The following is an 18371-nucleotide window of genomic DNA, read 5'->3' as shown; positions in this document are numbered from 1 at the left end:
CCCCTCTATTTGTTGATCTATGCACTTGTGTGTTTGCATGTGAGACTCTGAATTTGTGTGTACGTGTGACATTGTATACATGCTGATCAATGTGGTTTAAAAATAATTAAGCTGCCTCTGTCATCGTATGTTTGCGATTCTGAAAATGGGGAAATAATATTTATGTCTGTGCACTTACGTGCCTGTGTGAGTCGACATGTGGGAGGACATTTTTCAGAATTTGTATCTGTTTGTTCATGTGTGTATGTCTATATGCATTGTGCTGTATGAATGTATATGTATTCATGCCCATTTGCGTGTTACCGTGTGTCGAAGTTTCTCATGGTTATGTGTGAGTACTCCTGTTCATTTGTGCAAATGATTTTCTTTCGGTGTATGTGAATTTTTGTATGAGCTTAGATGAGTGTTCAAGTACCACTTTCATGTGTGGCTCTGTGCGAGGAGGCGTGTGTGACGATTTATCTATGTGCACATTTGAGTGTGCACATAAATATGTGTCTTTAGGTGAGAGCCCGTATATGTGTCATTACGTGTGTATTTGCGATCATCTCTCTGTATCTGTTCTTATACCAGACTGCAATTTTTATTATTCTAATTTATTGTTCTAATTTTACTGGATTGCCCATAATTAGATTTGACCTTGGTGTTGTAGGAAACATTTACCATCGTCGTGGATGGACAAGTGTTTCATGATCAACTCTTCTGTTGCAGTGATAGAACTTCTATCTCTGAGAGAAAAGGCGTGAGTTCAAATCCCCACAGATAACATTTCTGAATATGTTTATTAAAAAATGTCTACTTGTGTTCTGTATGTGTAACAAAATGATATCAGGTATTTGAATACCAGAATTGATCCCAATATGGAATTCAAACTGGGACGATGCAAACACCAGTTTTGGATTATGGGAATCAATGTTAATCATTTGTTAACAGAGCCAAGCGTGTCCAACATGCTTCAAAGGCATTATTTTTCTTGGAAATGTTGAATTTTTGGACAGTAAGCAAGAGGCTGACTGTTCTTGTTAGTAACTGAGTTACATTACAGAGGACATCTACCATGAAAACTCTCACAGGGAGCAAGAGGACAGACCATTCATCGTTCCCCTCCCCTCTGCTCCATGACAACTTATCTGTTGATTCTCCTTGGTGTGAAAGTGAAGATACATTCTGTCAACTCATGCGCTGGCGCAAGATCCCAGAAACAAAGTTTACATTCAAACTGTTCTGCACTATTTACGATTGGTATGTTCCAATCAAATTTAATTTTAAAGTGTCTTAAATTTACATTTCCAATTGGTGCAATGTGGCAGTTTAAAACTGACATGAATTTTGTAAGAATGTCCAATCGGGGGAATCAAGAACACTAAGTTCAAAACTCATGCTCTACCCTTGACATAAAATGGACATTGCCAGATTTTGTCACAGAGGGATTTAGGATGGATAAGGTACTTGGCGGAATCCTGCAATGAGAGAGCTTTACTCTGTCTCTGACCCAGGGTGTATCTGAGCAGAGAACATTAACTGCACAAGACACTCGTCCTAGACCTGTTAATAATCCACTTTAACTACACAGATGGAATTTAAGTCCGAGTGGGAAACAACTAATTCAGTATTTAACTCAACAACTGGAGGGAAAAAAAACTGCTTCATTACTTCTGTTGAATTATTAAATGCAAGTTTGAGATTTTTATTGACATGAATTAACAGTGTCCATCAGTGCAAGTGAAATGTTTACGAAACTCGGTTTACCGCTGGATTTATCGACTGTTCTTTTGATGATCTTCAATGGAATCGCTTCATGTCCCACCACACAGGAGTAAGAAGCACCGCTGGCCCACTCCTCCGCTGTAATGGATAACAGGCTGTACATGAAGAAGGAGGTGTTGTCGCTCTCCGCCATCACCTCGGTGTTCTTGTAATTACTGGGATTCACCGGCTTGTCATTGTTTGTCCACTTGACGAAGATCTCTCGGGGAGAGAAACCTCTCACTAAACAGGTGAGGGAGAGAAACCTCTGAGCGGAGATTTATTCTGTTGATGGCAGGAGGACAGACACTGATGGCTCCAGCGGATTAATCACTGCAGAATATTGGAGACAAATATAAATCCACCAAAAACATCCTGAACCAATATCACAATTTCACTAAATATTAAAATAGCAATGTTTAATTTGGGATTTATTCACCTTTGTTTTCTAAAGGAGCAGTATGGTACACATTCTGTTCATTAAAAAAAGGAAAGTTTAATGTGAAAGTTGCCCCCATGTTTCCAGCCCACAACAAGGGCATTCTGTCCAATTGTCATTGCTGATGGTGACGTCACAACCAGGCTTCTTCCCACCTTATCTGACTTAATCAGAATACAATATCCTTTGGTCCATCTTTTTCGTAATCAGCTACCTAGCTATCCTGCCTTCAGATGCATCATTAATGCTCCCAACGGTGTTGGTTCATTACCAATCAAAGCCTGCCATTGATGTAACTGGATCTGGATTACACATGGGATGCTTTGTGTTTTAATCTCACCGCTCACCTTTCTCCTTGTGGATGGAGTCTCTCAGCGGAGTCGGTAGATTCTGATGGTACACCACACATTCAAAAGTAACGCCACTCAGCCAGGCTTCAGTAGAAATGTTTAATGTGCTGATCACGCTGTCTGGATTCTGTCCAGGTTGCTCAGCAATCTCTGATTTCAGAGGCTTATTTTCTTGTGTCCAGGTCACGTTGACTCCCGAAGGAAGATTGGACATAACGCAGGTTAACGTCACCGTCGCCTCCAGTAAGACTTGTTCTGCTGGTGGTGGGAGGATTTTAACGGTGTTGGTGTGGCACTCGATATCTTCTATGAAACAAAAATCAAAGTCAATGAAAAATGCCCCTTTTTGATACAAACAGCCAATCTTCAGATAACTTCTTCACAGTGTGAAGACACCACCTTCAAAATGGCAACTCCAACCATTGCTGAAACGATGCTTACTATTGTTGATGTATTTTGATCTGTGAAAGCATTTATGATTACCTATGACATACCCTGTGTAATTATTCCGAAAGAACACTGGCTTTGTAACAAGTGGAACCTACGAAAGAAGTAAAATCATCGACGATACCATCATGTAACCTATGGAATTACTTTTCTTTCAGAGTTTGTCTCTCACTTAAGACCATCTATTGATACTTGTGATAAGAGTAATCTGAATATAATGAGTTCATTTCCATGTACATAACCCTTAGGTGCAAGTGCTGCTAGTCACAATGACTGCCAAATCACATCCCAAATTTTGGACAAATTATAATAAATAATAATTACTCTCTTTGCAGAGTTCTAAAGTGTTACAGGAGTGGTGAACAGCCATGGAAATTCTGTTCATTATATTTAACGTGATCAAAGATACTTTGCGTTATTGGTATGATGTCATTCTCTAATTTATGTCTTTGTTCCTCATGGGCTGTGTTTGGAGTAGATCTGAAAACAAGACATTGAGTACAGCATTGGAAGGACACCCATCTCCTTAAGTCTTTCCCTCCATTCAGTTAGTTCATAACTGGTCTGTACTTTCACATTATTTACCAAGCTGCATTTCTAAATTTCTTCATAGAGCAGGGGAGAAAAAACAAACAAAAGCGTCTTAAATTAATCTACAAACGCGATGGAAATGTGCACTAATTTTATAGACAGCCACTACTCACTGTGTAAACATCGCCACCCCAAACCAGGCTAAATCAGCCTGTCTCGAGTTCCTAGTTCATTCATTCCTATTGTAGCATTCTAACCAGAATTTATTCTCCTGCCACATCATCTAATTACAGAGAGCATCTTAAAGAAGCTCAGTGAGATCACGTTTACCCCAGTTCATCAAATGTGATACCCACTTGCTCTGTGGTCTGATCCCATAAATGAAGTTAAAGAGCTCAGTACCAGATAAAAATCGATGTCGTACAGTGTCCAAGGCCAACAGGTCATTCCTGAGCAGGGAATGAAGCATTGAACGCATTTTGATTTATTTTCAAGTAAGGGTCACTGCATATTTTAACCACGTCATTTTGAGACCACAACATCATCAGATAGAGGATCAGAATAAGGCTGTTCGGCCAATCCAGAGTTTAGATCAGAATGGTGCTGGAAAAGCACAGCAGGTCAGGCAGCATCCGACGAGCAGGAAAATCGATTTTTCGGGCTAAAGCCATTCTACTGTCTTCTCCCCGTACTAAACAAGAGCCGATCTATCTCTGGCTTGAATATACACAATGGTCTTGCCTCCACAGCCCTCTGCAGCAACATGTTCCACAGACTCATCACCCTCTGGCTGAAGAAATTCTTCCCCATCTCAGATCTAAACGGTGCCTCTTTGACCCTGAGACTGTGCCCTACGGTCCTAGTCTTGCCTACCAGTCAAAACACCTATTACACGTTCACTCGACCTCAGTCTCTCAGTATTTTCTATGTTTCAATCAGATATCTCTCCAATATCCCCCCTCCGGCCCAAGGTTATCCTTGAAGCGGCTACCAGGCAAGGGTTCAGCACTCTGAATGCCTCTCCCAGCATGGTCAGGCAACAAACTATTTAACAAAGCTCACTGTCTATATATCTATCTTCAACAGAGAGGAAATATGCTTTTCTGACTTGCCAAAATGTTGAATTATGAGCAATGCTAATGTAAGACTCAAAATGAAATGAGAAACGTGGCATGTTGGGAAATGAGAAGCTGTATTGTGCTGTTTACTGTGCCTGATAAATTAGTGTGTTTGATTCACAGCAGAGTTCAGAATGATTTGTAGCTCTCTCAGTACGTGTCTGTTACCCTGGAGTGCGGTGATGTTTTTACTTTGAATGTTCTCTCCATGAGTGACCAGGCAGGTATAGACTGCGCCGTTGAACCATTCACCATAAGGGACCATCAGCCGACTCGTCACCGAGAAGTTCCCGTTTGCCTCACACGGGAGACGTGAAGAAGCCAGAGTTCAAGGGTCGGCCATTTTTCAACCAACTCACGGAGATTGACTTCGGATGGAAATCGATTATTGAACAGACGACGGTTGCAAACTTGCTGCTTGCGATTTCTTCACTGGAGCTCACAGTTAGGAGAAGAGTTGGTGGGAGATCTGTACCTTTAGGAAACACATCGCATACATTATCTGACGAATTTCATAACAAATACAATCAGTTCTCATATATCAAGGTTTCTTGTGGTAAATGGATACAAGAATCATAATTGTGCAGAGTGCTGGAGAAGCTGGGATCCACACAGAAAGATCAGCAGGACAATGTGAAAGGCTAAACTTAGAGGACACAGCAAGGGAGTCAAGGAGGCATAGAAACTATAGGCCGGTAACATCAGAAGGGAGATAGCAACGTTGGATGGTATTCGTTTTCATGACAGAGTCTGATGAAGAAGGCAGACGAATTACCGGCAAGAATGAGGAAATGATGCGGTTGCTATCACGGAGACATATTGAGAGCCGGGAAGGAGTGGCTATTCAATATTCCAGGATTAGTGCCTTCAGGCGAGACAGGGAAAGATGGAAAAGGATGGGGGCGGTGGTGGGCGGTACAGAATGTTGCTTCTGTCGCAATTCTGACAAGAGTATTTTAGGCTGTAAAGAGAAATGTAATCATGGATACCTCCTCAAACAAAGGCAAATGGACAGTACTTCAAAACCAAAATACAGCAAAAATAACTACTGGGAGAGCACGATAGACCTTACTATAGGTCCAAAAGACCAAGTGCAAATACAGGGGCAAATTTCAGAGACGTGTAAATTAAGTAGGGAAATGAGAAAAGAGGTTTTTAACTTCCTCAGCATAGGCTTGGATATTCATTTTGTCAAACATTTATAGGGAGCACAATTCTGAAAATGCCCCCAGGAGAATATTTGAACAAAGTATGTGTTTAATAGAGAGGATTTTAATCCAGACCTTGCAAGAGAGGGGTGAACCTGAACTTACCTTTAGGGAATGAAGTCGACCCAGTGGGTAAAATATCAATGGTGGAGCACTTTGCAGACAGTGATCGTAAATCATTTGGATTTCAGATTGTACTGCAAAGGAATAGAAATTGGCCCAAAGTTCTGAAAAGGGGAAGGACAATTTTAGTAAGATCAGGTAATGACTTGACCAGAGTGGACTGGAAGCTGACACTTATTGTTAAATCTGAGTCAGAGCAGTGTGACACATTTAAGAAAGAGATAGGAAAATCACAGGGAGGACATTTTCCTGGAAGCCACTGCGTGGGACCAAGAATGCAGCGGGCTCTGGACACTAAAGGGCATTGAGGGGGAGATAAAGAGAAACAAGGGAGGCTTCCGGTCTATACTGAAATCTCAAAACAATAGAAACTAATATGGAGCATAGAATGTGCAAGGGGCAGTTTGAAAGACAAAGGAATTAGAAGAGCAAAAGGGACTATGAGAAAATAAAGCAGTCAAAATAAAGGAAGATATTTTTAAAAGTTACAGGCTCATTCATAATAAAAGAAGTATTCGGGAAACAGTAATGCCCATTAAGTGTTATTATTGGAGTGGAGCCGGAGGATTAGGTTGTGGTCAAAACGAATGTGTTGTGTCAGTGTTTCAGTGGGGACAGAAATCCTGGAGGGATGTTGTGATGTAGTTTTCAGAAGTTACAGCACATGATGTGATGTTCTGTGTTGTCTTGCTGAATGAAAAGTGGTTATATTTCCAGGGCAGATTAAAAGTATACCAAGCGGTTGAACGATTGAAAGGATGAAATAGTTGGGTCGCTGACAATAATTTAGAATTCCTGTCTGGCCACAGCAGTTGTGCCAAGTGAGTGTAGATCAGCCAACGTTGTTATGCAGGACGAAAGATGGGATAAATAATGAAACCACAGATCTGTCAAGCTAGTCTCAGCGGTAAGGAAACTATTGAGAAGTGAAATTAGTCTTCATTTGGAAGATAAATCAACAATTTTCAGCACGGTTTTATTGAGAGGAAGTCATGTGTAACAGTTTGATAGTATTTTTCAGAGAGATAAGTCGATGTCCAGATGATAGCAATAATCAGAGTCAATGGGATCCGAGTTAATTTGACAGATTGGATCTAGAACTGGCTGAGTGGTGGGAGCAGGGGTTAATAGTCAACGGGTGTCTGCGTGACTGGAAATCTATGTTTCCTGGTGTTCTGTAGGGATTGGTGTTGGTTTCCTTGCTATTTCTCTTACATACCAATGATTGAGACTCAAATTTAGGAGGATTAACCAGTGAATTCACAGATGAAATGAAAACTGTCATGTTGGTAAGTCATGAGCATAATGGCTTTATATTGCAGGAGGATATAAAAGGTTGGTTGCATGTGAAGAGAAAAGTTGAAAATGGAAATTATTCTCGATAAATGTAAGGTGATGTAATTCGGCAGAAGGATCTGTGAGGTATGAAGTTTTGAATGGTGGAACCCTGGAAAGGCCTGAGGATCTTTGGTGCATGTACCCACCGATCCCCTATAGTACTGTGTCGTCTGGATAAAGAGGCTAAGAAAGTGGGAGGATATTTGCTTTTATTAGCCTAGACATTGACAATGAAGAGTGATGAGATGATACTGGAACTTAATAAAACACTGGTTAGGACGTACTGAAGCGTGGTGTGCATGTTATCGAAGGAATGTGATTACACTGAAGGCAGTATCTTGCCTGGGTTGGAGGGTTTTAGTTATGAAACTAGATTAGATAGACAGGGGTTTTCCTTGGAGCAGAGGAGAATTAGGGAGAAGATTATCATGATGTCTAGAATTATTTTAGGCATAGACAGAGTAAACTGGATGAAACATTTCCCCTTGTTGGAGAGATCAATGCCTCAGGGGCACATTGTGAAGGTAAGGCCAGGAGTTTCCAAGTGGATCTCAGGGGAAAACAAAATCAAACAGAGGGTGGTGTTAGCCTGGAGCTCAGCACCTACAAGTCATGTAGAGACTGAGCCCCTCATAATAAGTATGAAGTATCCTTGCAAGGGCAAGTCACACAAGGCAATGGATCATGTGCTGGCACATGAGACTGGAATAGTTAGGTGGCTGTCATTGATAGGCATGAATTGGTTGGATCAAATGGCCTTTTTCCTGTGCTGTATAAGGTGATTCTGTGAAAATTGTTATAAATAATGCCTTATTCATGTTAATCACAGATGATCTGTTTATCTCAGTTCCCACAACACTTACCTGGACATGGCATTACTTTGCTCTTGTGTGACCCGCTGTGTTGAACCTCACAGTAGATTTTGCTGGGGCAATCTACCACTGACTCTGGCAGGGTTAACTGGCTGCTCAGGGTGTAGGTTCCATTCTTGCTTCTCACTGATGAGTAAGTCTTCAATGCAATCTTGATTAGCTCCCTTCCTTTCTTTCTGGTTACCTTGGTGACGTCAGGGGAATAGTCCATCGCCAAACAACCAAAGATCACAGAACCGGTGTTGTGTTCCTGACAGGAGGAGACCAGGCCATAAAGCGTGGGGGGAGATGGTGTCTCTACAATAGAATGACCAATTGAGCATGTTAGTTTCTGTTAATTTGACCTTATCAATTGCTCAAATGTATCCTCAGCTGTAAACGTTTTCCAGTATGCTCCCGCTGAAGTCTACAGCATAACTGGAGTTTATTTTTGTTTCCTATCAGTTGCTGATCATGATCATTGGTTCCCTCTGCAGAAACGTGCCCTCGACCTTGACCATTACCACATAATTTAGGAAGAAGAATATCCTGATCCCACCTCAGTAACTGTTTGAAGATCTCACCAACTGACACTTTCACTGGATTGCTGTGAAGAGCAGAGACTTTTCACAAAATACAAACCAAGGAAATGCAGATTCATCGAAATTCTACAGTGTGTACAAACAGGCCATTTGGCCCAACAAGTCCACACCCACCCTCTGAAAGGTAACGCATCCAGACCCATTCGCCTACCCTATTATGATACAGTTAACCCTGACTAATGCACGTAAACTCCTAATCACTGAACACAACATTTGCAATTCACCCAGTTTGCACATCTTTGGACTGTGGGAGGAAACACACACAAACATGGGGGAAAAGTGCCAACTCCACACAGACAGTCACCCGAGGCTGGAATGGAACCTGAGTCCCCAGCACTGTGAGACAGCAGCGCTAACCACGGACCCAGGTGCCGCCTCACTAGGTTCCGTGCTACTGGAAATACCCAACAGCTGGCAGTATCCCCGGAGAGAAACCAGAGTGAATCATAGAACATAGTACATTACAGCGCAGTACAGGCCCTTCGGCCCTCGATGTTGCGCTGCCCTGTCATACTAACCTGAAGCTCATCCCACCTACACTATTCCATGTACGTCCATATGTTTGTCCAATGACAACTTAAATGTACTTAAACTTGGCGAATCTACTACCGTTGCAGGCAAAGCATTCCATACCCTTCCTACTCAATGAGTAAAAAAAACTACATTTGACATCTGTCTTATACCTATCTCCCCTCACTTTAAAGTTGTGTCCCCCCGTGTTTGCTGTCCCCATACTTGGAAATCAGGTCCAGTGAGACTTCCTCACTTATCAATGCAAGGTAGAATGTTCTCTCTGGGAGGAAGGTCACTGCAGCAGCAGCACAGGCAGGAGCTGAGCACTGGGATGGGGAGGATGGCTGTCACGGATGAACTCATGCCAATTGGCTGGAAGTTGAAACACTAATTTACAATTATCTGAAATCTGGAGGCCTCTGAAAAATGGAGGACCATTAAGGTTCAGAGACTTTGGAGTGTTACAGCTGAGTATTTATGTAAATATGATTTGAGAAATAAACAAGTAATCTTTAACTTTAATAACTATCAAACTGACACGCAGTTCACTACCAAACCTCATCTTTCAGACTAACCACTGCACTTACTCTGTCTAGACCTAAATTTCCACTCACATTGACAAACCCTTCCCTGCTATACACCCATTCATGCCCGGAACACACAACCCCTATCACACGAAACACATCCAAGGCAATCCATATTGTTAGTGTAGCTGAGCAGAGAGATCTTGGTGTCCATGTACATAGATCCATAAAAGTTGCCAGCCAGTTTGATAGAGTTTTTAAGAAGGCATACTTTTTGTTGGCTTTCATCGATAGAGGGACTGAGTTTCAGAACCACGACGTTAGGCTGCAGCTGTACAAAAGTCTGGTGTGGCCGTACTTGGGAGTATTGTGTACTGTTCTGGTCACCACATTATAGAAAGAATGTGGAAGCTTTGGAAGAGTTCAGAGGAGGTTTACCAGGATGTTGTTTGGTATGGCGGGAAGGTTTAATTGGGAAAGGATGAGGGTCTTGAGGCTGTTTTTATTTGAGAGAAGAAGGTTTAGAGGTGACTTAATTGAGACATAAAACATAAACAAAGGGTGGACAGTGAAAGTCTTTTTCCTTGAATAGTGATGGCTCGCAGGAGAGGACATAGATGACAGATGTCAGAGGTTGGTTCTTTACTCAGAGAGTAGTAGGGCCATGGAACGCACTGCCTGCAACAATAGTACACTCGCCAACTTTAAGGACATTTAAAAGGTCATTGGATAAACATATGGATGAAAATGGAATCGTGTAGGATAGTTAGGCTTCAGATTGGTTCCACAGGTCGGCGCAACATTGAGGGCTGAAGGGCCTATACTGCACCGTAATGTTATATGTTCTATATACCAGGTGGACATATGATCTCAATTCCTTTCACTCATTTACACTCCTGCCGCCCTGCACCTGGCCCATGGTGAATCTGGCCCTGACTGGACCTGGCACCATCATTTTCACAACCTCTGACAAAAGCCCACTACCCAAGACATGACCTCAGCCCTTGATCACTAACCTCTCATCTTACCCAAGTTAACCTGTGCACATTGCATCCCAGCTCCTTTCGCATCTGTGCTTTACCACCTACCATTTTGCCAGACTCCGAGCTTTGCATTTTGACACCACGTCCACCTGTCACTTCATTACAGTGACCTTCCACCCCTGAAACATCCTGGCACTCTGCCCACCTCTACACTAACCATCCTGGCATCCTGCTCACCTCTCCATTACCCAGCCTGGCAAAGACAGACCTCCTGCATTTCAGCTCAAACTACCCCTCACCTACCAAGCACAATTCGACCAAAATATCCCGTGACCATTACCATTTACCTTGATGCCACCTTGCCAGACGGAGTGCATGCAAGCTTACACAGCAGCCAGTCAACAACTCACAGCCTATCAGCCCAAACTCTCTCATATTCCCAATCTAGCCCCTCTCTTGCTCACCGCCTTCGAACTGTGAGCCTACTCCACCATAAAGTCAGTGAGTCATAAAGTCATACAGCACAGAAACAGTTCCTTTGGTCCAGCTCATCCATGCTGACCAGAGTTCCTAAATTAAACTAATTTCACTTGCCTGCCTTTGGCCCATATCCATTCAGACGTATCCAGTTCCTGTAGCTGTTCAAATGTTTTCTAAATGTTGGACCTATCTCTGCATTTACCACTTCCTCTGGCAGTTCATTCCAATGTTTTGGAGAGTTACAACATGAAGCCCTAACTCCAGCACTCAGTGCTCTGACCAATGAAGGTACATGTGCCAAACACCTTCAACACACTAGCTACTTGAGACAACTCTTTCAATAATCTATGAGTCTGAACCCTCAGGGTCCTAAGTGTTCAACATCACTACCCAGTGCCCTACCATTAACTCTGTAAGATTCTATGAGTCTGGACCCTCAGGGCCCTGTGTTTAACATCACTATCCAGTGCCCTACCATTAACTCTGTAAGTTGTGACCTGATTTGTCTTCTCAAAGAGCAACACGTCGTATTCATTTAAATTAAACTCCATCTGCCACTCCTCAGCCCATTGGCCCAGCTAATCAAGATCTCATTGTACGTTTAGGTAACTTTCTCTGCCAATTATACCACCAATGTTGGCGTTACGTGCAAACTTACAAACCATGTCCCATTCAATGTTTTCATGGCTTTCAACCAATATTGTACCCTGTTTGCCTTTCTCCCACATATCCGTAGCATTTTTTAAGGATTGAAGGAATCTATCTCCTTATTGAAATCATTTAATGTTTTGTCTTCAATCAATTTCTGTGGTGGAGAATTCCAAAGGTTCACCATTCTTTTGTTGAACAGTAAACAATCAGGTTCAATGTTATCGGTGTGTTGGGAAGACTGGTGAGCAGCAAGATTAATGATGATCCCATGAATGGAATAGCCTTCTAGAGGGGCCGAGATGCCTTCTTCAGCTTCCATTTTACATGCTGACATGTCCCTTCGCAGCATGTTCCAAATCTGTGATCATTGAGGATAAGGGCGCACATGCATGTAAATGCTTCACCTGAAAGCTCTCCTCCAAATTAGACTTCAACTTGACTCTCAATTATTTCTCTGCCCGTGTCCTCTTCCTCAATCACAGCCATGGGACTCAGCTCCTAACAGCGCTGTGAATGTGCTAATACCACACAAACTTCAGCAATCCAAATAGACTGTTGACAACTGGTTTCTCAAGGCGATATAAAAAGTCGGACATTTCCACACCTGTCTAGAGATTCAAACAACCACTGGAAGAATTGAAAATTATTTGATGCACTTGTATGTCTACACAAGATGACATGGTTTCCTTTTGTGTGATTTGACTGTGTTTTCACTGAATGAACAGAGCTATTTCTTAATCATATAAAGGGAATGAAGCTTCCCTCATTTTTAGCAAGGCAATCACACAATATATTTCTTTATTCCAGGGAGGTACAGTGTTAAATTAATGAAATATGATGATTGGGATGTTTCAATTGGAAATTGTCAGAGATTTAAAGTTTACTTTCATGAGCAATTAATTCCATCCTCATTGTGTCACAGTACTCACAAGAATGTCTTTCAGAAATGGTGTCTCCCTTTGTTACGCGCAGTCGAATCAGTAAATCTGGGATAGTTTTTGCTTGTTCATCAAAGGTGTTAAAGAGTTTTAGCCAAAGGGAGACCTGTGGATTTAGCTCACAGATGCTCCATGATCTAAGTAAGTGGTGGAACAGCTCGAGGGGCTCAGTGCCTTCCTCTTGCTCCTCCCTAACTATCTTTGTGTCATTCATTAAGCTAGCACTGGCGGTGAATACTTTTTATTAAAGTATTTCAACAATTTAATTGTTTCACACATGCTTTAAAAAAAAACCTTCTGTTGATTATTTGGAACGGGCTCATTGATATTCTCTATTTGAGTGATCAAAATCACTTCCACCCAATTACAGCAGCCACTGCACGCTGGAGTGTGTTGTTACTTCATAATAGTTTCTTGTGAAACTACAGCTCGAGATCAGGGCGCTCAAATTCAATGATTCTCTGATATTTAATATCTCTGGACATTCGCAATTTGTTCAAATGCATCCTTTCTCTGAAGAACGTGTTTCATCGAACAGAACTTTTTTCAATGAAACAACAAACTTAAAATGCTAGAAAACCAAAATAAAGACAGAAATTTCTGAAGAAACTCAGCAGGTCCAGCAGCTCCTGTGGAGAGAAAGCAAGGTTAACCTTTCGCATCCCGGGACCCCCTCTTCACCAAATTGTTTTCATGTTTTTGACACAAGAGCTCACATCTGTTGAGAAAAACAGTGATTACGTTGGCTTGACTCCTGTTGGAAAAAGGATTCTTAGCAGAGGTACTGGATGGTCTGAGATAGCAATTGAAGACCAACCTGAAAGCTATCACCATCTGCTGCAAGTGTTGGATTCAGCGGACCTCCCACCGTACTGAACAATCAAATTCAGCTACACCACTGGTTTAATATAAAGTAAAACAGCCTAAGCATAATCTCATCAAATATGCTTCGAAAATGATTCATTCTGGATTAGTTATAAATTATATTGTCATAACAGCAAGTCAAAAGCTGGGATTTCTTTGAGCACTAACTCCATTAACCCCATCTAGCGATGCCCAAAAGCTTGTGAACAAATATTGATCTGGAAAAAGCTGCTAACCACAAAAATTCTGTGTAATATCTAAGAGACACAAGCCAGGACAGCGATTGAATAGATTTCACTGGCCTCTGTGAGTGGAATTCCAACAAACACCCAAACATTTCAATCTGTTTTCTTGCGCTGAAGTAACCTGATAAGAGCTGGTATTACATACCTCTCTAACAGGTTGTAAGTGAACACAGGCCACCTGGCACAGAATCAGGGGCACTACTACAACATCACAACAGACCTGAACACAATGGGCTCGACACTAACACGGAGAACACAGCCTACCTGTTTTGACAGTACATCAACCATGTTAGTTATTAACACCTTCCAACAACCAGGGATTGTTCCAGAATGTTTGTACAATGGAAGCAACATTTCAACATTTATTCAAGAATACTTTGACAGGAGCTCCAAATTGTTCAAACTCAATGGGAGCTACAGAGGAATAAATCTAGGAATTGCATTGCCATCAATTCACTGTCACTGGATTCCAACCTAGAACTTCCTTCCTCTTTCCCCTGTGAATGTTGCTGCACCAGACGGTCTACTTAGTTTGAAAAAGATTAAAATGTTTTGAAGTGTAATATGACCGTTGCCAGTGACATTAAAAGCTGATAATAGGTTTTCAAATAATAAGATGCAAAAAACTTCTGATTCAACATTGTGCCACGGAACATGTCCTGCATAACTGAGGCACAAAGAAAATATGCAGCATATTTCCCTCTGCCTCACTCAATCAAATATCTTTTGTTGCCAACAACCAATTTCAAAACTCTTGCTTTCTGCCTTTTGTTCCTGAAACGTTCGTTCTGATTGGAACAACTTAGTCAGGGCTCTCAATTCTGAGGCACCTAATCGAATATTGTATTTCTGGCAGATAAAAGTGGTTTTGAAGCGCGAGATGAAATTGAACTGTCTGAGATTCAGGTATACGAACTGGACAATTTAAAAATGGTCAGGACCATTGAAACGTTAGTTGGAGATAGCACTGAAACAAACTGCACAACAAACTTAATCCTAGAGGATACATTGCTCAACTCCTCACGTCAAATATATTCACTGTAATTGAACATTCATCAGAGGAACTAACCAGTGGATTAATGTGAACGAGAATGTGTTCACAATGAACATAAATAACCACTGAGTTAATAAACTTAATAAGTCATTGTATTTAACAAAATTATTGAGGTGGGAAATATCGCCAATTAAAGCACAGATCCGGAGAAAATGGATTATTCTGTAAATTATTTTTACATATTCTTAAAACGTTCCTTGAACTGTGGAGATTTTGCATGCACTGCATAAAGTCAATACTGTATTCCAGTGTGGAAAGCATTTCTGTTGAAGGAATTAGGGCAAGGTCATTTTCTTGTTAACTGCTTTTAATGAACGAAAATGTTTAGAAAGATATGAATTGAAAACATGCTTCTGTCTGGAGTTACCTGCTTTAACGGATGTCTAAGTAAATGTGGCCACTGCTGCCTCACAGATCCAGGTACCCAGGCTCGGTTCGAGCCTCGGGTGACTGCTTATGTGGAGGTTACACAATCTCCCCTGTGTCTGTGTGGATTTCCTCCCACAATCCAAAGATGTGCATGTCAGGTGAACTGGTCATGCTATATCGTCCATCGTGTTATGTGCATTAGTCAGGGGTAAATATAGGGTAGGGGAAGGAGTCTGGGTGGGTTACTCTTCAGAGGGTCGGTGTGGACTTGTTGGGCCAAATGGCCCGATACATACTGCAGGAAATCTAATCTAAATGATTGTCACATTTACCTAATGAGAGCAAATTCCTTCCGATCGCTACATTGCAATAATTCGGTCAAGTATATTAATTAAAATAAATATTACTCTATTTTCAGTGTCTGAATAAACAATGTGCTCTGTTATCCTCTAGTTCATGTCTTCTGCAAATTTGTGAACTCTGCATACGTCTAACACATCGATGTAAAATGAATTCTCTGTGTTTGCAGCAAGTACTCCCATGGTTTTAAGAGTAGCGTTCCCAAAGTATAGAAACAGGCCATTTGGCCCAACAATTCCACACTGACCCTTTGAATATTAAGTAACACACCCAGACCCATTCCCCCTAATTTATATTTACCCCTGACGAATGAACCCTAACCTACATATCCCTGAACACTATATGCAATTTAGCACAGCCAATCACCTGACCAACATATCTTTTTGACTGTGATAGGAAACCAGAGCGCCCGATGGAAACCCACGCAGACACAGGGAGAATGTGCAAACTCCACACAGGCAGTCAACCGAGGGTGGAATCGAATTTGGGACCCTGGCACTGTGAGGCAGCAGTGCCAACCACTGAGCCACCATGCTGCCCTGCGAGTTCATGAGTGGATTATTTTAATTAATTCAAATAAATAATTCAGTTAATGTTTTATTTTATCCAGTAAATCCAGTTTAATCAGGGACATAACAATTAATTAACTCAAGTTACGTGTGAAACTGATCAAAGCAGTGAAACTGATCTGTTCTTCATAGAATTGAGCAGAATTTCCAAATGGTCTTTGCCAATGATCGTTTCCAGCCAGAAAAATATGTATGCAGTGTACAGCGGAATTAAAAGGTGTTTCTTGATCAATTATAACACTGTCTTGGCATTTTTGCTCAAGAGCAAGAACTATTAGAACATTAAACTTTTGAACATCTATTTATATTTCTCTATGACTTGCAAACTGCTTAAAGATAGACCTTGTGATTGAACTAGATAGTTGAGTTCTGAATTTGGATTGTAAAGCATGGATTAGATTCATCCTTAATTATTTATTTGAAGTTCAAATGGCGCCCGAAGGTATCTGTTTTCCCTTCATTTCTAAAACCTTTGCGATTTGTCTTTCACTTAATAATAGGCTTTATGAAATTTCAACTCGCATGCTGATTGCATTGAATGAGGAACCTGGAGCGGTTCACTGGCACCAACCGTGTTAACATTGCAAAAACAATGTAGAAACCAAAAACGGTTTCCCAAATTTAATGTTACCCAAGCACAGTCCCTCCTCAACAGATCAACGATCACCAGATCACAACACGGTGTGTTTGCAGCAGAACTAGCTCTGCAAACATTTTCAACAGAACCAAGAACATGATGTAACCTCACAAAAAAAAACAAGTTGAAGTCTAACAAAGCTGCTCAGAATCAAGCAAACTAATGATTAAATTGAACAGAAATAACAAGCCATAACAGCAACCTTGTTTGTGAGGGGACTTAACACTAAAAGCTGTAACGTTTCTGGCAACAGTTCCATTTATTTCCAACCTGTACACCCTTCTTGATCGTGACAATCTTGTGCAGCGCACAGTAGAGCGGTTGAAGGCATATATTGATTAATCACTTCATTACAAAACAAAATTTCTGAATGGACAAATATTACCACATTATAATTTTAAGTTAGTTTCAATTATATAAGCTGATCAATTCTGCAGTTTCAGATTTTAGTCCCAAATTTTATTTTTAATGAGGCTACTCAAAACAAAATTCAGTTAGTTTACAATTAAAACTGAGTTTTTTAAAAAAAACTCAATGCATTAAAAACTCGTTTTTTTTTCATTTCTCACATTTCCGGGTTTCTGCCTTAAGTTGTTTTTCAGACCGTTACAAATAGATGTAATGTTTTCAATCAAGCAGAGAAAAATGTGTCATATAAGTTTAAGAAAGGCAGAAATGATTCATGAAAAACAAAAGAACTTCGCAAATATTGGTAGTGAAAAGTAATCCAGAGAGTCAATCTCCTCACCAGTAAGAAAACACCAGAAAACATCAAGAAATGAATAATGATATTTTAGCATATTTTAATCATGTTTGGTAATATCTCGAACATCTTTGAATTCATAGCATTTGTTGTTGATAATAAAACTCACAGTCCGGGTGTCACTGACATTAAACATCATTTATAGCAGACTGATTAAGAGACATTAGGTGTTTCAAGTAACCCAGCCACACAGAATGCCCATCTGATCAGAAAAAAAGAGATACACCGAGCAACTGACTCCATCATCACCATTGTAACTATTTGCTGAGCCTTAACTGAAGTCTGTAATCAGTGTGAACAAAAATCAATCCGAACCAAACCAAACTCAGCACAGAATCTGAGTTTCATTTAATTCAGAAATTAGTCACATGAATAGAAAGTTTTTAAAAAGTCACTAAGAAAGTTCAAAGTTCTCACCTGAAGTCGCCGTCACCATGGTCCCTTGGCCCCAGTAATCAAAATAGTCACAGTGGTACATTCTCTGGACTGGGTCACACAATAACTAGCTCTGCATAAAATAAATCAAAAATTTACCATCATTTTAAATTTTCAGAACCACAGGTAAAATAAAGTCACGATAAATCTTCATCACATAATTGTGCTAGTGAATTCTGATCATTCTTGATAAATGTTAATACTGTTTTATACTTCACAGAGTAACACATGAG

At 40.8% G+C, this 18371-nt stretch overlaps 1 pseudogene; it reads right to left on the bottom strand.

Annotated features, from left to right (window-relative positions):
* Positions 1-1678: 1678 nt before the first annotated feature.
* Positions 1679-18371, bottom strand: part of LOC122552125 — a 40249-nt pseudogene continuing 23556 nt past the window's right edge.

This window comes from Chiloscyllium plagiosum, chromosome 8 (assembly GCF_004010195.1).
Source record: "Chiloscyllium plagiosum isolate BGI_BamShark_2017 chromosome 8, ASM401019v2, whole genome shotgun sequence".
Lineage (NCBI taxonomy): Eukaryota > Metazoa > Chordata > Chondrichthyes > Orectolobiformes > Hemiscylliidae > Chiloscyllium > Chiloscyllium plagiosum.
This window is presented reverse-complemented; position numbering and strand designations above follow the sequence as displayed.